This window comes from Nyctereutes procyonoides, unplaced genomic scaffold (assembly GCF_905146905.1).
Source record: "Nyctereutes procyonoides isolate TBG_1078 unplaced genomic scaffold, NYPRO_anot_genome, whole genome shotgun sequence".
In the NCBI taxonomy this organism is placed as follows: domain Eukaryota; kingdom Metazoa; phylum Chordata; class Mammalia; order Carnivora; family Canidae; genus Nyctereutes; species Nyctereutes procyonoides.
This window is the reverse complement of record NW_026575022.1, coordinates 2,017,761-2,044,114: the sequence shown is the minus strand read 5'-3', so window position 1 is coordinate 2,044,114 and position 26,354 is coordinate 2,017,761. Positions and strand designations below refer to the sequence as shown.

The window sequence follows — 26,354 nt, the reverse complement described above, 5'->3', positions numbered from 1 at the left end:
CTCCCTTCTGAGCAAAGAGCCCAACATGGGATCCAATCCCAGTACCCTGGGATCCCAAAGGCAGACATTTAACCAACTGAGCCACCCAGGCATCCCTCCTCTCTATTGATTGATTGATTCATTTACTTGTCTATCAGACATTCACTGGAGTCCCAGATATGCAAGAGCATTGCTTGGAACTGTGAGGAGAAATGTCCACAATTATTTCCACTCTCCCAACAGGAACCTGTTATAATTTAACGGAGGCTTGAAATTTTAAAATAAGAGTTTTAAGTTCAGTTAGCTACACCATCAAATTTCTCTAGCGTTGTCTTATATACTGAGGCTCTAAACTTGTAAGTTTTCTGTTTATAAGCTGTGTGATCTTGGTCAAGTTATATATCTCTTTCGGGATCATCTTCCCATTTGTGGAATAAAAAGAATGAGGGCTCTCTGAGATCTGCTCTTACTGAAGTGGATCGATGATGAAAATAGCCCAGATTTGATTATCAGAAGCCCTTCTGGTCTACCTGATGCATGATCTCCATAGTTCTGAGAAGGAAAGGTAACTTAGAACAGTAAAGACTTATGTCAGTAGCTGTGTATGCCAAGATGACAGTGTATAACTGATGGCTTAATGAATGACATTGGGATGAGGGTGGAGGAGGTATGTGTGTAGATGAAAGACGAATCAGTTCTGAGTCATGATGGAAAGGTTTTACTCTTGACATTTACAACTATGAAGATTTCTACACTTGATCTGAGCTCAAAAAAAAGTGTACATATTTCATTAGGTTGTTGAGAAAACTAAGTGAGATTGGGCTTATGAAATATTTAGATAGTCTAACACTTAGCAATGACTCCGTATGTGTTAGTTATGACTATGATTTGTGATCATTATCATTAAAGAAGTCATGCCATTATTAAAAGTATTATTAGAAGCTCAGAACAAAGTTTTAAATATTTGAATTATTCTGAAAAAACACAGAGATTCAATATGTATGTGTTTGTCTTGTAGCAAGAAGGAAAAAGAAGACATAGAACCATCTTGCAAATTATAATATAATCATGTATTAATATCTCAAGATACAAAAAGGAGTGGTTATTAAACTGATGGGAACCAGAGAGACTTGAAATGCCTAATTATCACCTCTCTGGGGATTAGCATCAAGTCACTTTTCCTGATCACTGGAGGGTACAAGTTCATCCATAAGCATGGACCAAATGAATAATAAGTAGATCCACTGACAAGACACCTTGAGAAATAGGAGAATTCAGATGTTCAGGCCAGACACCTGAGGCACAAAATTCATTTTATAAAGTCATCCAAGTTGTGCTAGCAATAAAATTTCACCCTTTTAAAAAAATTTTTTCCCTTTGGTGGTGGCCATTAGTTACTGTGCGTGCTTTTCCTCCTATGGATTTGGTATCCATGGGGCGACTGTGTTTACTCTGTTCAGTGAACTGTGCTGAAGCACCTTTCCGCAGCCCTTCACTATTACCTCTGAAGGGATATAAGCCTTGAAAGCCTCTTTATAGAGAACCTATATGGGGAAAAAGTAGTTCCCAGCCTTCCACCCTCACATGACCATTATAAGCCCCCGACTAAGTACACACTAATAGCTCATAGTTAACAAAGACAATGCTTTATACTTGCCTTTTTCACACTTCCATAAAGATGCTGGCTCTGGCATTTTCTAATACACCAAAGAGATTTTTAAAGCCATGACTGAATTGTGAAGAAATACTGATTGTAAGGTGTTGTGCTTCTTTGTCTTTTTCTATTGTCTTATTTGTATTAAAAAAAGAGTTTAAATAAAGAACATATGGGGGTGCCTGGGTAGCTTAGTGGGTTAAGCATCTGCCTTCAGCTCCAGTCATGATCCCCAGGTCCTAGGATGGAGCCTCCAGGTCAGGCTCCCTGCTCAGCAGACCTCTCTGTCTCCCTCTGCCCCTCCCCCTGTTCATGCACATGCACATGCATGCACAGGACCCCTCTCTCTGTCAAATAAATAAAATCTTTAACAACAACAACAAAAAGAACATATGGCAGTATAGTCAGAAAGGTAGAATAAATTGCTTTTAGGGAACTTCCTTATCTTTTCCAACATCACACTCCTCCAGTCCACCAGGTAAAGGAGAATATCTATGCCAGACATTCCTGACCTTACATATATTTCCTTTCCTTCTGAAACTGTTTGCCTGGGACTTTATCCTGACCCTTTTTAACAGATAAATGGGGAAAAACCCAACTGTACCTTTCCAACACCTACCTGGTTTTTATATTCTGTACTCGTTCTAGAATCATCACATATTATGATGGGAGCTTAGACAACACTCTCCTAAATACAGATGGCAAATGATAATATTATTTAGTGGTTGGTAGCAAACTATTTAGATTTAGATATCAACTCCCAGATCTTTAGCTAAGTAATCTTGAAAAAGATAGCCACCTCCCTGATTTCATATCTCATAAGATTACTGATGATAAATGTGAAGATTTATTTTTAAATGTGTTAACTTTCGTGATACCCGGCATGTAATAAGCATTCACTAGCTCTGTGGCTACTATTCTACAGCTCCCTTCATTCTTTCATGTTTTTAAACACAGACTCTCAAGTCAGTCAGACCCAGTTTCAAAGAATATTATGTGTAAGATGTTTGCAATAGAATTCATCTTTCTGAATCTCTGTTTATTCATCTATTTTCTCAAAAGTGTTTGAGTATTAAATAATAACCATAAAGTACCTAACATACGCTAGAACTTAATACTCCATGAGTGACAGATGTAAGTGGCAGTGTACCCATTTCCATTCACAGATATCTTAGCTAATATAAAAATGTGGTCAACATATAATAATCATAAATCTGAATAATGCTGTTGACTAGGCCATTTTTTATCTTTCATCACCTGCCTACATGGGAAGGCCAGTTGGAAACACGATGGCCTTGGTTTTGGCAAATGAGATAGTGGCACAAGTGTGCTAGGAAGACTTTTTGGAAGAATTTTGCTTTTCCTAATAAAAGAGACAGAGGAGACTAGTTCCATTTCCTCCCCCCTTTTTTCTGCTGTAACTGTGTCCATGATTTCTGTACCTCCAGTGACCATCTCGAGACCAAGAAAGGAATATAATTTCAGAGACAAGCAACCCTGGCATTACTACATGGATAAAGCAATGCCAGGAACTGCCTACTCAGCAGCATTACTCGTTAACCAAGAAAGTAACTATATAGTTTGGAGAGGTGGAATGTTAGTTGGGATTTCTGCAAATTAGCCTCAAGAAACCAAAAGAAAAGAAAATATAAAACTTTCACCCCTGCTAACAATTTTGAATCTAATTTTTTTATTTTATTTTATTATCTAGCTCCTGGCTAGATGCTTCCTTATTCTATATTCTAACATTTCTGGGAATTAGGATACAAACTCATGCATGTTGATAATGGTTTAGTAATCCTTTTTAACCCTTACACTTCCTGAATTCTTTTGTTCTTACACTTTAGAAAGAAGGAAAACTATAGATACATATTATAAGGAGGTAATGAATTTTTAGAGGATTCTTTGAGATAGGTTATATGATTATCATTCCCATTTTATAGATAGAAAACTGAGGAATTGGGAGGCCTAAATTCCCTTAATCTGTAAGAGATATATCCAAGCAACATGGATGCAACATTATACTATTTGTGCCTCATGTTCTTTATCAATGAAATATGGTCCTACTGGTTGGCTTCTAAATATCCTTTCAGGTGTATTTTCTACTTCTTTCAGAATATTAGCTTCCAAGTTTCTCCAAGTACTGCTGTCCTCACCACTACAATTAGGGAGAAGCACCATCAATAGGGAGACAGTTTGGTACAGATTATCGATTTAAACATGGCCTGTCTTAGCCACTTTTATAATGTTTATGGCCATGAGAGATTTACCTAAAAACCGATAAACCTGGTTTCCTCGCTTATGAAACTGAATATGATATCACATAGTGATTTGATGAGACTTTAATAAGATCATCCATAGAAAGTACTTGTCTCACAGCCCATTAGGCCCCCTACTCAGCAGGGAGCCAGCTTCTCCCTCTCCCTCTCCCTGCCGCTCCCCCTGCTTGTGCTCTCTCTCTCTGTCAAATGGATAAATAAAAATCTTTTAAAGATGAAATCAAATAAAGTACTTATCCCACAGGACTCAGTATATAATGCTCCAAAATATTAGTCATCATTTTTGTTGTTATTGCTATTATGTTAACCTCTGAAAACTTAATTTCAAGCAAGCTGGTGAGGATTTTCCCATGAATTAAAATCTATTGTCAAGAAAACCATCACTGACATATTTGATACATTTCATTGATCTTATTCATAATATCACATTATAAAGTATTATATTTGATGCATGTTCTCTTCTTGGGAATCCTGAAAAATAAACCTAAGATTCACTTTCATCTTACTAGGCCTATAGCCAAAAAAAAAAAAAAAAAAAAATCTACCAATGATACTAACAAACAAAAGCAACCTTCCTTTAATTTCCTCTACCAATCAATAACTAGATTCGTGATAGGGTGGTAAAAGCAGGACAATTTCATAACAAACATCACATTAAAAACTGGATTCCATGCAATTATCAGATCCCAATAACATACATCCCAAGCTACTTAAGGAATTGACTGAAACAATTACTGAGCCACTAAATATTATCTATGAGATTTTGAAGGACATAGTGCCTCTGATAGCAATAATTCATCACCTTTCTTTTAGAAAGGGAAAGGACAATTCTAAAAGTAATAAGGTGTCCATCGAAAGATGAATGGATAAAGAAGATGTGGTTTATGTATACAATGGAATATTACTCAGCCATTAGAAACGACAAATACCCACCATTTGCTTCAACGTGGATGGAACTGGAGGGTATTATGCTGAGTGAAGTAAGTCAATCGGAGAAGGACAGTGTATGTTCTCATTCATTTGGGGAATATAAATAATAGTGAAGGGGAATATAAGGGAAGGGAGAAGAAATGTGTGGGAGATATCAGAAAGGGACACAGAACATAAAGACTTCTAACTCTGGGAAATGAACTAGGGGTGGTGGAAGGGGAGGAGGGCGGGGGGTGGGGGTGAATGGGTGACGGGCACGGAGGGGGACACTTGACGGGATGAGCACTGGGTGTTATTCTGTATGTTGGCAAATTGAACACCAATAAAAATTAATTTATAAAAATAAAAAATAAAAAATAAAAAAAATTAAAAAAAAGTAAAAAAAAAAATAAATAAAAGTAATAAGCCAATCACCTTGACCAGACGACTAGTAGATTTCCAGCCACACTCTTCAGAGCCTAGCAAAAGAAACTCTTAAGCTTTAAGCTTTTCTATGTGCTTTTATCTATATCCCTCTTTTAACTTCAGTTGAAGTAACCATATACATGAAATTTATATTAATATGAACATCACATATATGCACGCACATACACACGCAATATAAATTTTACAAATTGGACTTTGTTTTTAAGAAAGGTCTTTAAAGGCTAAGAAGCCAAAGGCAAACAAACAAAATTCTGAATTACTATGATTTAGAGTTAAAAGACATAAGAAAAAAATCACCAAATTGTTTAAAATAAATTCAAAAATACATATTTTTGATTTTTAAGGTTTTAGATTCACAACCTTATGTCAAATGAGAGTAAGTACTACCAGGATGGTTGGGATATTGGAAGTGAGGGGGTTATTCTTGCTTTTTAATTCTGCCAATCAAAGTATCAATGCTTAGCTATTACTGAAATCAACAAAGCCCAAAGTTGGGATTTATTTAATTCAGGAGAGTGAGTGAAAGAGCATCCCAACCACGATCTCCAGATTACAGAAGTGGTGATTAGTAACCCTTCACCGAAGGCATTTTTAAAAAGTGTCCCCTGGCTCTCCTGATAGGTATGGTTAGAGGAATACCTGTGCAGTCAGTGGTATGAAATGAATTCAATATTGCTCTCCCTCTGGGCCTTTTAATTCCTTCTTCTGCAGTATGCCAGGTAAATTCCAGACTTAACACTTTCTTGATGATAGGCCACCAATGTCTCTAGCCTATAATTAGTCAACCTAATTGATTAAAATCACTCCTATATGCCTAAACCAGCACATTAAATTCTGTAACTTTTGTGGGCATATTGAGCATATCAGTCATTTTTGTCCAATCAAATAACATCCACCCTTACACATGCTTCTGATTCCTGCTAATACAAACTGATGTGGTCCTATAGCCCTTGGGATACATAAGCCACACCCTTCAGAGGAGGCTTTGTATGTCTCCATCAGGTCCGTGTTGAGATATAACTAATTATGGGTAGAGGAGCCATGAAGGGTAGAAGTGGTGGGTACCTAGGAGAACAGGCACTTCTTTGTGAGACATCGCACCCAGTTGCAGTCATTAAGAGTTTCATCTCCAGGGGAATCTTTTCCCTCAGATGGGATAGGGAGGTGCCTTTGTTCCGTGGGATTGAGCCTTGGACTGGCACTACAACTCTGCAGCCTTTATAATCAGGCCTTAGCCTTGGTCTTCAGCCGTATCTGCTCTGTGACTACAAGAAATAAAAGAGCTCCTTCAAAGATGCCCTTGAAGATTTCTGATTTCTATCTTGTAATCTGGGTTATAGTTTTATGACTTTGAATTTGTTCCTTTCACCCAGTATGATTTCTAAGATCTTCCTAAACAACCAACTGATCCAAAATCTTTATGGTCACTACCATATGACCCAGTGCCATAGCAGTTTATTCTGCTCCCTTCTTGCTTTCTACACACACATAAGTCTGTGCCACACGGGTAGAATTTTGAGTAATCATAAATAGTAAGCCATGGACTATTCGTGTCCTATTCTTTCTTACCAAAAGATTATCTGTGTGCTCCTCAAATGCATGGAGCTATCCAATCCATTTTTCAGACCACCTGACTACCAGACATTTAATCAGTCATGTTCCTAACAAAAAAGAGATGGCACATGCAATCTGGCTAATTTGTGAAAAGTTTAATAAAGAACTACTTACAAAGAAGTAAGCAAGGAGATAAATGAGGGAAGATGTAGTTCCTCCAGAGCTAACAACAGTGGAAAACTATCACCTCTCGGCCTGAAGATGCAGGGGAGTAAGCAGTGATGAGAATATGCAATAACTAGCTGTCCATCAGTAAGGAGCTCGGACAACCAACTGCAGGGAGCTGAAGGTCTAAGTGCCCTGACCTCTCCGTTCCCACTCAGATATCTGAATCTGAAGAAGTAAATGAAAATTATCCATCAAACATGACCTTAATAGGGAAGACAGTTCAACTGGGATTTTGTAGGCAAAAGTTAGGAGTTTGGATTTCATGCTCACTGCAAAGCAAAGACACTTAAAATTTTTAAGTGGAGAAATAACATGAGATTCAATTGATGATCTAAAAATAGTCCTCTGGCCCTTCTTTAAAAATTGATTGCAGAGGGTCAGGAGAGAAAATGGGGTGATGAATTTGGAAGTTATTGCAGTGGTTTAGGTAAGAAATGATTGTATTTTTGCTTGTATTAGAAAGGTAGCAGTAAAGATAGGTACAAGGGAGTGGCGGGAAGCACAATTTGGAGGGAGAATTCAGATGACTTAGTGGTAAATATAATAAGGAGAATGAGGAAGAAGATATCAAATATAAATCTCAATCTTCTGGACTCACTAACAAGCTACAGGGTGGTATAATTTACTGAGATCTGTTCAGCATGAGCTACTTGAAAATTAAATTGGAGAAAAATCTCTGAAGAGAGAAGAAAAAAATGTAGTGTATAAAAGTCACACAAGCTGCATAGTTTTCTAGGAACAAAGCACATTTTATTATAGTCTATTCCAGCATTTTGGAATCTTAACCACAAATAAGAAAGCAGCTTTATGGCTGTCTTCTGTCACTGGCAAATGGGAGCTTTCAGAGATGTCTGCTCACCTCTTTGAGATAAATGATATTAGTAACTGAGACAATAAAGCTATTTGTGACAAATGAATAGAATATTGATCTTATTCTATTTTCCTCCTGTAATTTTTTTAAAGAAATATTCATAAGAAGCTAGGTTCTAGGCTCAATCAATTGAAAATAACAACGGAATCAATTTATTGTTAACTAACCCATTCTCAGTATTTCTAGCATCTGCGTTTATTTGCTACGGTTTGTACATCTTCCATCAGTCAGAATTCTATTAATTCTTTCCAGGATTATGTACTCCAAAGAGATTCTAAGGAATGGAGCAGGGTTTAAGGTTTCACTATATGCCTTAATCCCTTCCCAAAATTTCTGAATGTTTTGATTGACTTTCCTAAGAGAGAACTAGTCAGACCTTCCAATAAGAATCCTGAAAGAGCAGAGTTCTCTTATCCATACTGATTAAGGTCACTTACACTGGATTATCAGAGAATGGCAACCCTCAAACCTGATAGTACACCTGCTACTTCCAATGATGATTCTTTCTGGCACCCTCCAGTAGGTAATTTTGTCAGTGGCTTTCGCAGGGTTTTTCACAGAAAATTGTGGCAGCGATAGCACCAGTGGGGAGAGGTCCTGCTCCAAGTTCTTAGCATTGGTGCCCAGAAACAATGAGCAGAGCCTGCTGCAAGCAGCTCCTACAAGCCACTCCAGTTAACTCTAGTTAAAAAGACTAGGGCCTAAAACTTTATGACAAAAATGTCCAGAAATTTATAGGTCCAGAAAATACAGCATTTGGTAAGTCTTTTGCTTCCTTGGAGGCTCGAATGCTCTGGAACAGTTTCAGTTCCTATATTTAAAGTTTCAGAATTAAATAATCCATGATGCTTTGACTGCTAACCCAACCAAAAGCTGCCATGTGAGCAAAGTAACTAAGGACTGGTCCTTTGGAGTTGATGGTCATGATTTTGATTTGCCTGATGATCTGAAATTCTGGATTGACTGGATGAAGAGTGGGTGGTGACCGTAGGGGGAGGCTGACAAATAAAGGCGCTCTCCGTGGGGTGTTGACTACCAGACCAAAATCAGACTCTCAGAGAGTTTGTATGTGCAGGAACTCAGACAAAGGAGCAATCCACACACCAAGAGTCAGTTTTGTTGGTAAGAACATAGAGGTAAACTGATAATAGATACTAAGGACAGAAAGTGACTAGTTATAAACAAGAGTTTTCTAGAGCTGCAGTTGGGCCACTAAAACTATTGTGGTGGACCCAAAGATAATCTATTTATCCAAATTCTAGCCCTGAAACTATAGAGGGCTTATTTTCTTTCTTATTTTCCAGTGTATCTTTCCAATTAACTATCACCCAAAGTATTCCAAGCATATCTTGAATCCTCAACACCTAAACCTTCTGGCATAAATCCTTATTTGCTAATAATTTTTTTAAAACATCAATAAATGATCACTTTCAATGTAGTAAGCAAGCATGATGACTTTGGAATAGAATAGCCTTAATTTTAATTGTGGCTTTTTTACTTACCTACGTGACTTTGCCTAAATTATTTAACCTCTCTGATCTTACAGGTTTCTCACCTGCAAATGGGAGACTGGCGTCAAAATTGTAAAGTTCAAAATGTTGCATGTAAAGTGTTTAACAAAAGGTTATTTCTTATTGTAGAATATTAAATTTTCAAAAGATGGCTGTTCTAAACAGAATATTCACAACATCTGTGTTTTCAGAAAAACATTTTGTTGATATTATAAAGTAAAAAACTAGTAGAAATGGAAAAAAGAAAAGGGAAATCTGTGCGTAGATGAGGGCAATAGTAAGCAGTAAAGGAGAATAAGAAGGAGTTATACCCAGTTGGGTACTCACAACATTCGACCTCATTAGCTGGGGAAGACCCAGGGAGACAGGTAGGCTGAAGTCTTGACTGAGAGGTCTGGGTAGCACCGTCCCCTCAGGTGAGACTTTCAACTGACCATAGGAGCCACATTTAAAGGGCAAATGACAGGGTCTGAGGTTAAACATTTGTTTGCCCACATGCAGTTTGGAATGAACAGCATTCCTACGTTAGTTATGACGTCTTTACATCTTCAAGGAGCCTGGCGCACACGTGCTTGCCTTCCCACCCAGATTCCATCTTGGGGGGCCAGCCCAACATGGAACCAGAGAAGGTACAAGGCAGAAGTTATAGCTCTTGGCATCCAGACCAGAGGGCCAGCTCTGATCTAAAAGCCAGCTAATAATCAATTAATCAGACTCCCAAGGTCACTAAAGCAGCACAAGTCTCACAAATGACATTCCTTAGCCTGCCTATGCATCTGCAGGTCTGGGTGGTCAGTTATGCAGGACAAATCACAGACACTTTCATCCCACACGATACGCTGTCATGTGCGTGTGTATATATCCCACATTCCACACGATCTTCTTCTAGTGTGATATTAACACTCTTCCATTAGGAAGTAGGCTGTCTTACTTCTTCCTGAAACTGGGTAAATCTTTATAATTGCCTCAAAACACTCATGGAGGGGCCATGTCTAGGTATTCCAGCTGAAAGTCCCAGCTAAGGTAACATTTGACAGCCATTATTAACCACCAGACAGACATGAGTGAAGGGGCCATTAGATCATACCTTCTCTCAGCCTTGAGTCTTCAGTTGAGACTTCAGATATCCTAGAACAGAGACAGGTCATCTCCGTTGTGCTCTTTCCAAATTCCTGGCCCACAGAACCTGTATGAGCACAATAAATCATTTCACATCACTGCATAGTAGGGTTATTTATCAATAGCATAGTAACCAGAATACTTGATAAATGATCATTATTATATGATATTATTTCAGAACCCCTAAAATGTGATGCAATAACATTATTATAATTACCATCATCATCATCATTGCTATTTTGTGAGAGTCCTACATATTCCCATAAACATAGAGTCAAGCGGAAAGTGTGACTCAATTTATCTAAAGATTCTTTAAAATTAACTTTCCTGGAGCACATATCCCCTTAAATGGAAAGCACCTATAGTGTTTATAACGTGTTCTTGCCACCACAGGCCTGAGTCAGGAGAAACTTCCAGAAGTGTTTGACAAGCTGTTTGTGTTTGAGGGCTTTATTTTAATTATGCTGAACAATCAAGAGAATTGAAATAGAATGCTGTAAAGACAAGCATTTTTTTTTGCAAGTTCCCAAACACAATGCATGTTTAATGTGTCTAACTTTTTACACCAGGTATAGAAAGAAAAATGCTCTTTCAACTGCAAAAAAAGATATTTTTTGATGGTAATTGGAAGCAAGACAATTTGCTCTAGTTTATTTATAGTAAAACTATAGAATTGTTTTTAAAAAGTAAACTTTTGCTTTTATCAGAAAAATGTATACAACAGTATTGTTTCGTGAGTACCAAGAAATGACAGATGCTAGTAATGTGGCCAGTTTCCTGGATGAGTCTTAGTTCTTTGTTGGGTTAATGACCTTTTTATATCTACACTTTATTCTCCTGCCTTCTCTTAATTGTCTTTCATTTTCATCTTATTGCTAAAACTTCAAAAAGTAAGATGCCTTTTAAAATATGAAATAGCCCTATTTTGTTGAAGGAAAAATGCCAAAGACAAGAAGGAAGAACAGGAATCAATAGTTGAAGTAGAAAACTTGAATTATTCACCAGATGCAATTCTGAAAAGTTTAGTATAACTTGGATTTTGGTAAATTATATTTTACATATACTATCAGAGTTTGATGCTGAAAACACTTATTAAATCTTAGTGTATTTGTTTTGTAAATATAAAGGTTTAAATATTATTCTTATTTAAGATAAGCAATGCCTAGAGTAGAAAATGGATAGCATATATGAATTTAATTACAAATGAATACAAGTCTTAATGCAAAAGATAAACTTAAAAAACAAAAAGTACTATATTTTATTTCAATATGGAAAAATATTTTTCCATTTTTGGACAAATGAAGAGATTCTTTTTAATGTTTATAACCATAAAGAGATCATTTAAAAATAGATTGATAGATTTGGTTTCATAGACATTTGAGACCTACATCCATAAAATATGATTCAAATTAATTTTATTTTTTTTCAAATTAATTTTAAAAGTAAAGTGAAAAGGTAAAAAACAATTGCAACATATACAATACATATTTTCACATATATGTATTGTGTAAATACAAAGGCAGAAACAGAGAGCCAAGCCAGAAAAAGAGATCCTTACAAATCAAACATAGTATTAGAAAAAGGTGTCAAGATATAAAGAAGCAAATGAAAGAGATGAGCAAATAGTTTAACTAATTATGTTTAAATATACATATAGCAAAACACACAAATATCAAAACAAAACCATAATGAGACATATTTTTAAATCTACTTAATTTTCTGTCATTGAAATAGGGAAATCAATATTCTCATATAATTTCATATATTGTTATTAAAACTATAAAATAGATACCACCATTTTGACAGATAATTTTGCAAAATCTACTAATATGTTTTTTTTGTTTGTTTTTAACAATATGTTTTGTATCATTTGACACATCAATTTCACTTATTGAATTTTATAAAGTTGAGATATTCTCACCAGTGAGTGAAGATATATGTATAGGATATAAAATTTTTAAATGTTAGTAATAGACAAAGATTGAGGAAAAAACATCTGACCTCAAAGGATGGGTTAAACAAAGATACATGAATACAACTATTAAAAAGAATAAAGTGGATCTATATAAACAGCTATGTTCAAATAGAATGTATGTTAAAATATAAGTTGTAGGGACACCCGGGTGGCTCAGCAGTTGAGCGTCTGCCTTCAGCTCGGGATATGATCCTGGGGTCCTGGATCGAGTCCCATGTCGGGCTCCCTGCAGGGAACCTGCTTCTCCCTCTGCCTGTGTCTCTGCCTCTCTCTCTCTGTGCCTCTAATGAATAAATAAATAAAATCTTTAAAAAAAATAAAATGTAAGTTGAAAAACCATATTTATAGCATGATGTAGTTTCTTATAAAATAATATAAATAAAAACAACATATAGAGGGGCACCAGGGTGGCTTAGTTAGTTAAGTGTCTGACTCTTGAATTTAACTCAGGTCATGATATGAGAGTCATGAGATTGAGACCCCTTCAGACTCCACACTGGGCTGCTTAAGATTCTTTCTCTCCCTCTGCCCCACTCCCCATTCATGCATTCTTTATTTCTCAAAGAAAATATATATATATATATATAATATATATATATATATATATATAATTAAAGAGTCTGCACCAAGCAGGTAATAAAACTTATCTCCAAAGATGAAATTATGAAAACTTTTACTTTCTCCAATCTACATCTTATGATGATCAAGCTTTTACATGATGAAGATGTATTATATTTCTTAATTAAAATATGTAATATGTTGCAATAAAACAAGAAGTAAAAAAGAAGATTGAATTTTACTGTTTATATGCCACCTATAGACCAAGTTGATTTAAAATCCAAAGAACTCTTTGGCTCTTTTTGTTTGAGTGAAACTTCCTTTTGTTAAGAGTTGCAGGAGGAAGACATCAATAAGACTGTAAAATAGCAGGCTCCCGACTTTCCTTTCTCCAGTGGAACACCCCAAACAAACAGCTACATATGGATCAATGTCCTACATATGGATCAAAGAAATCCATAAATTAGGTGACTGATTCCTACAGATCGGCAACTGAAAAAATACCCGTATGAAATGGGTAGGACAAGTGGAGACACTCTCACAACACAAATCCTACCACCAGCCCAGCACCTTACAATCAATGGGGAACCCCCAATGCCCAGTTTCTCCCTGATGAACGAAGGGTTTGGACCATACATGTAGTGCCCCAACTTTAATGGTGCTACCAAGAAACTGGCTCCCAAATCACCCAGCTCTGGGAGCCAACAGGCTCCAGCATTTGCAAGTCCCCAGTGCCACAGAAAACGAGAAGGTAACTCTAAAAGCACTGCTCACTGCTGTTCCCCTAGGCTCAGCACAGAGGGAGCAGGCAAGAACATCTAGCTCTCCTAGTTGCCTAGTTTCTCCTGGGAAGGGGTTTGACTGTATGCTTTCCCAACTCCTCTCTGGGTCATGCTTTTAATCACCCTGCGTCTGGGAGCTCCCTGGGCTTCCCTAGGAGCCAAAAGAGTTTGTGGGCATTTCTTACACAATCCCCCACCCCCACCCCACCTCCGGCTTGCTCCAGAGGAAAGTCTACAGACTTTTCCCCAGAAGAGAAATCTGGAGAAAAGTTTCCAGACTTTTCCCCTCCAGTCTCCTTCCCCAGAAGGAGCTAATTCATACATCTAACACCTCGAATTTTATGGATGCTACCTACAGGACTGGCTCCAAAATCATCCAGCTCTGAGAGCTGACGGGGCTCAGCATTCATGAGACACCCCTTCACGCCACCCCAGCCACAGAAAATAAGAGGCATTTTTTTAATGAACACATGAGCACTTCCTAGAGCTATCCCCCAGGCTCAGCACAGAGAAAACAGGCAAAAACCTACTAAGGCTCTCAGTTTCTCACTGGAAAGAGTTTAACTATCCCAGCTGCTGCCTGACGCTGAGGCCTCTAATTTGTGTGCCTTCTTACCCCAGCTTGCCCCAGTGATAAAATCAAGTCTCCAGCTTCTCTCTGAAAGGTATTTATTTGCCCAGACATTTATTGTCCCAACTTCTACAACTGCCATCTGAGAAGCTAGATCCTAAATTATGTAGCTCTTGGAGTTGACAGGGCTTGGCATTCACAAGTCACCCAGGATCAAAAAGAACAGAAAGCCATTTTCATATGATTGCACAAGTAGTCCCAGTGGCTATTCCCCCTGGTTTAACACAGAGCCAGTGAGCAAAAATACACAGCTCCCAGTTTCTCCTTGATAGAGGCCAGGCTGCATGTCTACCAGCTGCTGCCTAAATATTGGGCTTTCAATCAGCATGAACCTTGAACCTTTCAGCTGACAGGGTAAGCAATTAAGGTAAGTCCTTCAGGAGCCTAAATAGGCACACAGGCATTTCCCCCACTTTCTGGACACTGACAAGACTTAGCACCATTGATCTCCCAGGGTCACTAAGAACAAAGATGGCAACTTCCAAGGAAGACGGTGTCGTAGGAGGACCCCAGCTCATCATCAACGTAAATCACCCAGAAAATGGCCTGAAGATTGGCAGATTAAACTCCACAACTATATGTAGAGAAGAGGCCACATCTAAGAGGGTAGGAAGGGCAGAGGTTTGGTTGGGAACTAAATGGACTCACATGACTCTCTGCAGGAGAGAGGGATGCCACAGGTATAAAGAGGGAAGAGAAGCGGAACCCCCCATGGGGACCCTGCATGGGGAAAATGAATCCCCATAACATCTGGCTTTGCAAACCAGAGGGGCCAAATTTTGAGATTTTACAACTGGCAAGACTTAAACCTGTAATTTAAAAAAAACAAAACAAAAACAGAAAAAAACAAAACACCAGACTTGGCTCTTGGAGAGCTGAGAGAGCAAGAGCTGTCCATCCTTAGAGACAACACCAGAAACAGCCCACAGAGACACAGTATAGAAGTAGCAGTTTTAAAGGCACCTGGGACATACAGAAGGGTTATTTATTAATCTCAGAGCATGTCCTGGAGGACAAAAATCACCGGAGAACTCCTCCAGGAACAAGGGAAATGGAAAAAACCATATCCATCCTCTACCCCCGAGCATAATCAGAAAAGCAATGCATCAACAAGTGAGAATTCCATTAAAGAGAAAGAAAATATAAAAAAGATTTATAAAACAAAATCATAAAGCTGGAGAATATGATAAGTGAACTGAAACATTTCATAGAAGAATCCAACAGTAGACTAGATCAAGCAAAAGAAAGGATTGGCAACTGTGAAGACAGGTCAGGGGAAATGAACCAATCAGAGGAATGAAAAGGGAAAAAATGGAATAGAATGAAGATTATTTAAAGGACTTATAGAATCTATTAGTGCCACAGTATACACATTATTGAGTCCCAGAAACCCATTCAAAGAAATAATGGCTAAAAACTCCCAAACCTGGGGAAACAAACATTCAGATCCAGGAATCCCAGAGAAAATTATTAAGATAAATCCAAAGAGACCCACAGCAATATACATTATAATCACATTGTCAAAATTTAAAGAGAACAATTTTGAATACAGGAAGAAAAAGCAATTTGTTGCATATAATAAAACACCCATAATATGGCAGATTCTTCAGCAGAAACTTTGCAAGCCAGAACTGAGTGGGAAGATATATTCAAACTGCTGAAAGTGATAAATTGCCAACCAAGGATATTTTATCCAGCAACATTGTCATTCATTCATATTTGATGGAGAGACAAAAGCTAAAGTTCATCACTCCTAGACCTGCCTTATAAGAAATGCTAAAGGGAGTTCTTGAAGCTGAAATGAAAAGGTTACACTAAGAAATATAAGAGTATACAACTCACCCAATATAGTCAAATTCAGAATATGTTAATATTATAATGGTGTGTAAGTGACTTTTAAGTCTAGTATAAAGGTTAAAATACAATATGTTAAAAATAATAATAGCTACAATATTTGTTAGTGGTAAACCACATAAAAAAGATGTAAATTATGAAGTGAAAAACATAAAATGGTGGAGGAAGAATGTAAAAAAATGTAGACCTTCTGCATGTATTTGAAGTTGTTGTCATCAGCTTTGTATGTATTTTGTATGTACTTGATGTTAAGTTGTCATCAGCTTAAAATAGAATTTTGTAACTGGTATGTTTTTATGTAAGCCTCATGGTAACTACAAAGCAAAAATCTATTGTGGATATACAAAATATAAAGAAGGAATCACAGGGAAAAATCATCAAATCACAAAGGGAGACAGCAAGAGAGTAAGCAAAAAAAATCTATAAACACCGGAGAAAAATTAAATAAATAGCAATAGTAAGCTCTTACCTATCAATAATAACTTTAAATATAAATGGCCTAAATTTTCCAATCAAAAGATATAAATAACGTGAATTGATTAAAAAAAACAGCTATATACTGCCTATAAGAGACTCACTTCATGCATAGACTGAAAGTTAAGGTATACAGAAAGATGGTTCATGCATATAAAAACCAAAACAAAGCAGGGGTAGCTGCACTCATATCAGAAAAAAATAGACTTTTAAATAAAATACTGTAACAAAAGACAAAGAAGATCATTATATAATGATAAAGGATTCAACAAGAGCATATGACAATTGTAAATATTTATGCACCTAACATCAAAGCACTTATATATACACAGCAGATATTAACTAGTATAAAGGAAGAAATAATAGATAGCAATACATTAATACTTCTTTTTTATTTTTATCTTTTTTTATTTTTTATTTTTATTTATTTATTATTTATTTATTTATTTATTTATTTTTTTTTTTATGATAGTCACAGAGAGAAAGAGAGAGGCGGAGAAACAGGCAGAGGGAGAAGCAGGCTCCATGCACCGGGAACCCGACGTGGGATTCGATCCCGGGTCTCCAGGATTGCGCCCTGGGCCAAAGGCAGGCGCTAAACCGCTGCACCACCCAGGGATCCCCTTCATTAATACTTCAATATCCCATTTTCAACAATGGATAGATCATCCAGACAAGAAATCAATAAGAAAACATTGGATTTGAACTCTACTATAGGCCAAATGGACACAACAGACATATGCAGACTATTCCATCCCACATTAGAACACTCATTTTTCTCAAGCATACACAAATATTCAATAGGATAGATCATGTGTTAGGCATATTAGGCCACAAAACAATTATTAACAAATTTAAGAGAGCGAAATCCTGTCAAGTATCTTTTCTGACTACAGTGGTATGAAACCAGAAGTCAATATAATAGGAGGAAAACTGGAAATTAAAAAAAAAAGTAGAGATTAAACAACTTTTTCTTGAACAATCATGGGTCAAAGAGGAAATCAAAATGGAAATCAAAAAATATATTGAAACAAAAAAGATGGAAGCATGGAAGCACATTGTACCACAACTTATGAGATGCCATCAAAACAGTTCTAAGAGTTTATAATACGTACCTACATTAACAACAACAAAAAAGAAAGATCTCAAATCACAACCTAAGTCTATACTAGTAGTATAGTATTTTTGTAGTCAAGGAAATACAAAAAATAAGAACATACTTGAGGCACCTGAGTGGCTCAGTGGGTTAATTGTCTGACTCTTGATTTTGGCTCAGGTCATGATCACAGAGTTGTGAGATGAAGCACCACATGGGGATCCACCCTCAGGGCAGAGTCTGCTTGAGATTCTCTCTCTCCCTCTTCCTCTGCTCTTTCTCCTGCACATGTGATCTCTCTAAATAAATAAATAAATATTTTTAATGAAAAAAAAAAGTTAGAAGGAAGAAAATAACAAAGATCACAGCAAAAATAAATGAAATAGAGACTAGATGGCCAGTAGAAAAGCCAGTGAAACTAAGAGTTGGTTCTTTAAAAAGATAAAATTGACAAATTTTTAACTCAAATAACTCAGAAAAAAAGAGAGAATACTCAAATAAAATCAGAAGTGAAAGAGAAGACATTACAACTGATACAACAGAAATACAAAGGATCATAACAGACTATGATAACCAATTATATACCAACAAATTAGATAATTTAGAAGAAATAGATAAATTCCTAAAACATACCACCTAATAATAATGAATCGTGAAGAAACAGAAAATCTGAGCAGACCAATAATATGCAAAGAGATCAAATAAATAATCAAAAATCTCCCAAAAAAAAAGAAAATCCCAGCACCAGATTTCTTCACTGGTAATTCTACAAAACATTTAAAGAACAATTAATACCAATCGTTCTCAAACCCTTTCAAAAGTTGATGAGGAAAGAATACTTCCATAATCATTTTATAAAGCCAGCATTATCCTAACACCAAAGCCAGGTAAGAACACTACAAAAAAGAAGATTATAGGCCAATGTCCTATAATGTTCATAATGTTCATAAATGTAAATATCTTTAACAAAACACTGGCAAGCTGATTTCAACAACACATTAATAGAACCATACACCATCATTACTGGGATTTATCCCTGGGATGCAAATGTTGTGTTACCTGCAAATCATTTAATGTGACCAATACATCATATTACAGACTGAAGGAAAAAAGTCAGATGAACCCCTTAACAGAACAGAAAAAGTATTTCACAAAATTTAGCAATCTTCCATTATAAAAATTCTCAACAAATTAGATATACAAGGAGTCAATATAATAAAGGCAATATATGATAAGCCCATAACTAACAATATGCTCAACAGTGAAAAGCTGAAAGATTTTTGTCTAAGATCAAGAACAAGATAAAAAAAAAAGAACAAGATAAGTGTACACACATTCACCATTCTGTTCAACCATGAGCTGGAGGTCTTAGCAAGAGCAAAAAGAAATAAAAGTTATCAAAATTGGAAGGGGAGAAGTAAAATGTCTCTGCAGATGTCATGATGTTATCAGAAAATCCTAAAACTCTACAAAAAAAAAAGGTAAAATTAATAAACAAATTTTATTGCAGGATACAAAATCAACATGCAAAAATCAGTTGTGTTTCTATTACTAACAAGCTATCCAAAAAATAATAATAATTAAGAAACAATCCCACATACAATAGCAGCAAAAGCAACAAAACAAAAAGCCACTTAAGAATAAATTTCAAAAAAAAAAAAAAGAATAAATTTCACCAGAGAGGTTAAAGATCTGCACACTGAAAACTATAAGACTTTAATGAAAGAAATTACAGGAGACACAAATAAATGGGAAGATATTCCATGCCTATGAATTAGAAGAATTAACATTGTTAAAATGCCCATACTATCCCAAATCATCTACAAATTCAACATAATCCCTATCAAAATTGTCATGTCATTTTTCACAGAAATAGAAAAAGCAACCCTAGAATTTGTATGGTACCATCAAAAGCTCTGAATAGCTAAACAATTAAACAAGAAGAACAAAGTTGGAGCTATCATGTCCCCATTTCAAACTATATGACAAAGCTATGGTAATCAAAACAAAATGGTACTGGCATAAAAACAGACACATAAATTGAAGGAAGATAATAGCCCAGAAATAAATCCACACATATCTAGTCAGTGAATTTTTGACAAATACACCAAGCAGACACAATGAGGGCAGGACAAGTCTCTTCAATAAATGGTGCTGGGAAAACCGAACAGCTATGTGCAAATGAATGAAATTGGACCCTTATCTCACACCATATGCAAAAATAAACCCCAAATGGATTAAAGCTAAACATAAAACCTGGAACTATAAAACTCCTAGAAGAAAACATAGGGGAAAAGCTGCTCGACATTGATCTTGGCAATGGGTTTAGCACCAAAAGTGCAAGCAACAAAAGCAAAACAAAACAAAACCCAAATGGGACTAAAGTCTCTGCACAACAAAGGAAACAACAAAATGAAGAGCCAGTCTGCAGAATGGAGGAAAATACCTAGAAATTAAAGTATGTAAGGAAGTTTTACAACTTCATGACAAAAAATAAATAAAATAAATATAAAATAACCCAAGTAAACCCAAGTAAAAAAATAAGCAAGGGGCTCGAATCGACAGTTTTCCAAAGAAGACATATAAATGGACCACAGATATGTGAGAAGAACGGGCAACATCACTAACCGTCAGGGCAATGCAAATCAAAACCTCAGTGAAATATGACCTCACATTTGTTAGGATGGCTATCATCAAAAGGTTGAAAGATAAATATTAGTAAGGATGTGGAACCCAAACCTTATGCACTATTGGTGGGAATATAAAATTGGCACAGGTATTATGGAAAACAGATGGACGTTCCTAAAAAATAAAAAAATATATATAACTATCCTATGACCCAGCAATCTCATTTCTGGTATATATCCAAAAGAAATAAAGCCACCATCTCCAAGAAATATCTGCATTCCTGTGTTCATTGCAATGTTGCCATTTTTACGGATAAAGAAAATGTCTCTCCCTCTCACACACACACACACACACACACAGAAAGAGTAATATTATTCAGCCTTTAAATAGAAAAATCTTCCGTTTACAACAGCAAATATGAAACCTCAGGACACTATGCTAAGTAAAATAAGTCAGACACATAAAGCCAAATATTACACAATCTCATTTACGTATGGAATCCAAACAAAACCTGAACTAATCTTAACAAAGAGTAGAATGGAGTATGGGGGAATAGAGATATTTAAAAAGAAGAAGAAAAAGTAGAATGGTGATCACCAGGGCCTGAGGGGATGGGTCATAGGGAGTTACTGTTTGATCAGCACAGAGTTTCTGTTTTGCCAAATGAAAAGTGTTCTGGCGTGGACAGTGGTGATAGTTGTGTAATAATACAAATGTCTTTAATACCACTGAATGGTACACCTAAAAATGTAGTGAATTTTATGTCATATGTATCTATAATTTAAAAATTGGAAAAAAAAGAAAAAAAAATTGGAAAAAAATTGGAACAAATTACTATTAAAAAGGAGCAGGAACTATAGCATTAATAAGAGTAACAACAATAGCAATGATGATGATGATGAAAATAATAATACTACCCAAGCCTTCACTTTGAAGAATGGAGAGTCTCTGATAATAATCTTAAAAATCCTAATTTTAATTAAAGAAAAAAGTTGTAATAAATAGACTTGTCACCGATTAGAGCTTATTGTATTAGGATTTAATCCATATTTGATGCACATATCATGTCCATCATAACTCAGGCATGTACTCCACAACTACAGACAATAAATAAACAAAAATTTTTTAATAAACAAAAATTAGATAAGTAAATTAAAGAAAAAAAATGAAAATCCTGTTGAGAAGTATGTTAAAACAGTCTTTAACAGATTCTATAGGCTCAGACTCTTGGCCTTTAGAATAAAACTTCCCTTGACAATCCTATAAATAAAACATTTAATCAATCCAATTCGCAATACTAAACAAGGAGGATATTTAAATTATTTCAAAAGAAAGTTTTAAGTATATTTAAATAATCCATTTACAGATAAAGTAAATTCTAATGCAACAAGAACTTAGAAATTTTGCAAACGTCGTATTCTACACGTGTTCATTATAGAACTGGCCACTAGTTCATCTGGCTTCCTCATTCAAACCAGTTCATCTCTGAGATCTTTTTTTTTTCCCTTCTTTTGAACACTGATGATTCAATAATTCAAACATTGCTTCTAGATGTGGATCCAAGTTTTATGTGGCTTCTACAATTTAGAGAGGCCTCTCTAAAAATAAGAACAAAAAGGACTAAGTCCATGAAAATGCATTGCTCGTGTCCTTCTTGCAAGGATCATTAGCTGCGTGGTACCTGTCTCTCCGTTCCTCATTTTATTATCAAGGAAGAATAGTTTTCTTCTGCTTGAGTGCAACCGTACTCTCTCTCTGAAGGACTAAAAGAATACTTTCCTTTTCTAACAGATTTTAATTTACCATCCAGACCTTTTTTTTTTCCCAGCAGGGGTTCCCTGCCCTTCTTTAAGTGGGGGGTCTAATGAACCTGCTTCATGGTTTTGAGGACAAAGCCCACAATTCACTTTCCCTTATACTGACATATTCTTGTGACTGCAGAGATTCCCCTTTCACCGTACCACACTTTCTCCCAATTTTATAGAATAAAAATCATGAGGAAAGAGTAAAGCAAATGTTTCTATGTTTTCTTTACACAGCATTTTTCCTACATGAAAAGCTCCCAAGAAATGTGGCTACACGTTTCTAATGACCTCAGTTTCTAACCCAGCAGCCAAGAGTCTATGCTCATCTGGGTCGCCTTACTGGCTCAGTTGGTTAAGCATCTAACTCCGGATTTCGGTTCAGGTCATGATCTCAGGGTCGTGAGGTCGAGCCCTACATGGGGCTCCAGGCTGAGCACAGAGCTTGCTTGAGATTCTCTCTCGCCCTCAGCCCCTCCCCCATTTGCATGTGCCCACATACACTCTCCCTCTCTCTCAAAAAAAAAATTAAAATTAAAAAGAGTATATGCTCATTAATTTTAAACCATTGATTCCAGACTAACAATGAGTCAACATACTGTATGTGCCGAAAGGCTGACATGGAAAGAGCTTTATTCAATATTTGTTTTTATTATTATCTCCATACCGTCTTACTAAATAGACTACTTATGAATATGGTAATGAATAATTTGTACTCATAGTTTGCTTTTGTTAAACAAAGCAGCAGAATCCACCTCAGGGGAATCCTGATTTAAGTCTCAGCTTAAAATATCCCTGTCAGTTAGTGAGGGTTAGACTCCAAGTTTCCTCCAAGTCCCTGAACTGAAACCTCATTGATGTTTTGTCATTTCCTTGAGAGACAAAGAGGCAACCTCCTGAGAAAACAATTGTAAACGGTTGAGCAAATAATTGCTGTCTTGTAATACTAGATCAAGCTTCATGATCTCAGAGCTTATGTCTAGGAGATAACATCTGATCTGATGTATCAGCCAAAATCCATAAATTCTAGGGTGAAACACAGTATTACCGTCTATTTCCTAAGAATCAATAAATGTAAGAAAAATAGAAAAAACACAACCTCTATCACTCTAAAAATGCAGGTGAAAGCCCACACGCAGACCCCCCAGGACACATGTAGGGAGCCATTTGGGATGATCTGTGGCAAAGAGATAGAGCCACCCCTCCTTATAGCAACCCCACAGGAAGCATGAGTTAGCTCCGTATGTCAAACCGGGGGCTGCTAAACAACCCTTCCTATGCCTTCTTACCCATTGCTCCTTCCCCCCTCAAAGAAAAATGGTATAACTTTTTTAGTATCTCCACTTAAACCGTTGATTATTGCATTTCAACAATTTCTGGACCCCATCAAATGCAATATAAATTCTATCCTACTTCAATATAGAGTCAGTTTATAATTTGGCCCCTCCTGATCAACCTTTGGGACATCAAATCTGTATACCCATATTAACTACAAAACAGATTTTCAGGGAAGTGAGTGAGAGGATCTACATCCTCTGACTCTAAGTACTTGTGGCTTCTTGAGCTCTACAACATGTTATCACAACCTTTAATCACGGTTCACACCCTAAAGTATAAGGAGGCAATGTAGTGTGGTGGTCGAGAGCATGACTTCTTTGGTCTGATCTTAGCTCTGACGCGTTTTACTGAGCGATATTTGACAAGCTATATGACTTCTGAAGTCTCAGTCTTCTCATCTATAAAATGGATATAATAAGGGAACAAAACTGAGATTGTGATTCTGGGATGATAAAATGAGTTAATGCAGGCAAAATAATTAGAACAGTGACTTCCGCAGAGTAACACTCAATAGATACCAGCAACTATCGTTAGAGAAATGTTCTCTTATAGGACAAGAATATGGCCTTAAAAAGCTTTTATGCATATTCAAGGACCCCACCACATGTCCATCCCTTCCACTCGAGACATTCAAATTCTTGCCACATTCTTTTTTTCAGTGTTTCGAATTCACAATATGTTCTTCTCCAAATTCAAAGATCTTTTTGATACCTAAAGACGTCCAGGAGCTAAAGTAGGCCCAAGTGATTTTATGTATTTGTTCTTAGAGAAAACGATTTTTAAATACATATTATGTCCATGCACTGTGTTAACCATTCCGAATGGAAGACATTGTCTTTGGCCATACCACCCTGAACGCGCCTGATCTCATCTGATCTCGGAAGCTAAGCAGGGTCGGGCCTGGTTAGTACTTGGATGGGAGACCGAATGGAAGACATTATCTCAAGTCTCCTAATTGAGGTGCAGGGATGAAAAGAGGAATGGGAAGGTAAACAAGTGAATCAATAAAGCAGGATTTCTGGGGATCCCTGGGTGGCGCAGCGGTTTAGCACCTGCCTTTGGCCCAGGGCGCGATCCTGGAGACCCGGGATCGAATCCCACGTCGGGCTCCCAGTGCATGGAGCCTGCTTCTCCCTCTGCCTGTGTCTCTGCCTCTCTCTCTCTCTCTCTCTGTGACTATCATAAATAAATAAAATTTTTTAAAAAAAACAAGATTTCTGCTTACCCTCCCCTCTAATGGATAAATGATAGTAGTCCAAATCATTAGCCTGCCCTGTACTCACTATCCTAGTTTGTTTTGGTTATTGCTGTTACTTTGAGAATCTCCAGTAAGTTCTAGAATACCCCATGACTTATTTCTGACTGCCATCAGTCATCCCTCCAGACTGCTGCCCCTGCTCCTTTCATGTGAACTGTTCTCTAAGCGATTTTGCTATGCTCAACTCTCCGATCTGCTTTATATCCAAGCATGAATACAGGTAAAATGGAAGAGTGTATGAAGGCAGGGACCATATCTGGGGATTTGTACATTATTACGACCCCAGAACCTATTTGCACAGTTCCTGACCTCTAGCAGGTGCACTATAAATACCTATTGAATGGATTAAGAAATACAGGAAAGAATTAGCAAACACATAAGACAATGAAAGGAATTTTATTTTTCTCTCTCTGCTCCCTAAGTCCTGGGCCCCCATATATGGACAATTGAGAAGCATTAAAAAATATTCAGGTAATATATTAATTTCTACAATGATACCTTCTGCCCATAAGGGGAAAAAGACCCTTGTTTTTATATTACTTTATAGTATTCTAATATCAAACATCTCCGTGTAGCTGAGTTCTTATATCTGCATAATTCAAAAGGCTCTCCAAAGTAGTTGTTCTCAAAACAAAGGTAGCATTCTCTTCCTCTCCTCAAAGGATAACTCTCAGCTTCCCTTTCCCCCTCTCCTCCAATGTCAAAAAAGTTGAAATCTTTAAAATCGTTCATATTGATCCCTGCTACAGGATGGTGGTAGTGGTAATAATGTTAACCACACAGTCAACTGTTATGTAAGTTCTTTAAATATAATATTTCAATATTCCATAACAGGCCATCCAAGAGCTAAGAACTATGACCCGCATTTATAGATAGGGAAATTGAAGTTTACTGAGGATGGAACTATGGTGAGTAAATGGTAGAGCAAGACTCAAATCCAAGTGTGCCTGCTCTCAAGCCCCACAATTTGGTAAATAAGTAACCATTTAGGTGCAGATCAAGACCATATTTAAATGACTGACACGGTAAATTGTACTACCACACATAATATGCTCACACACTTTAACTGTTCTGTGTCTTATGTACTTTCTATGGATAGAATTACACTTAATCTGGTCACACAACTTGGTTTGACCAACAGAATATTAGCTGAAATGCCATTTGTCATATCCAAAGAAAAATTTTCCACACAATTGTGTGGTTCAGCTCAGCCTCTTACTCTTCCCACCATGAGGAGGCATATGTCCCACATACAAGGGCAGAGCCAATTAGCTCTATTATAAGCCATTGAAGTCTGGGGTTGTGCATTTGGAACAAAGCTGACAAATATTACTGTAGATTATGAGTTTATACTTACTTGAAGGAAAAAAAAAGATGCAATAGGCTCTATCAAACATATATGGCTGG

At 36.6% G+C, this 26,354-nt stretch overlaps 2 non-coding genes and 1 pseudogene across 2 annotated transcripts; all 3 read left to right on the top strand.

Moving 5' to 3' along the window:
- The first annotated feature begins 456 nt into the window (after positions 1-456).
- LOC129521138 (small nucleolar RNA U2-19) lies at positions 457-537 on the top strand. Its single transcript, XR_008666768.1, has one exon. It is a non-coding gene; the product is annotated as a small nucleolar RNA U2-19 (small nucleolar RNA).
- Positions 538-678: 141 nt separating this feature from the next.
- LOC129521133 (small nucleolar RNA U2-30) lies at positions 679-748 on the top strand. The gene has a single exon (XR_008666767.1). It is a non-coding gene; the product is annotated as a small nucleolar RNA U2-30 (small nucleolar RNA).
- Positions 749-24,522: 23,774 nt separating this feature from the next.
- Positions 24,523-24,639, top strand: LOC129521095 (5S ribosomal RNA; annotated as a pseudogene).
- Positions 24,640-26,354: the final 1,715 nt, after the last annotated feature.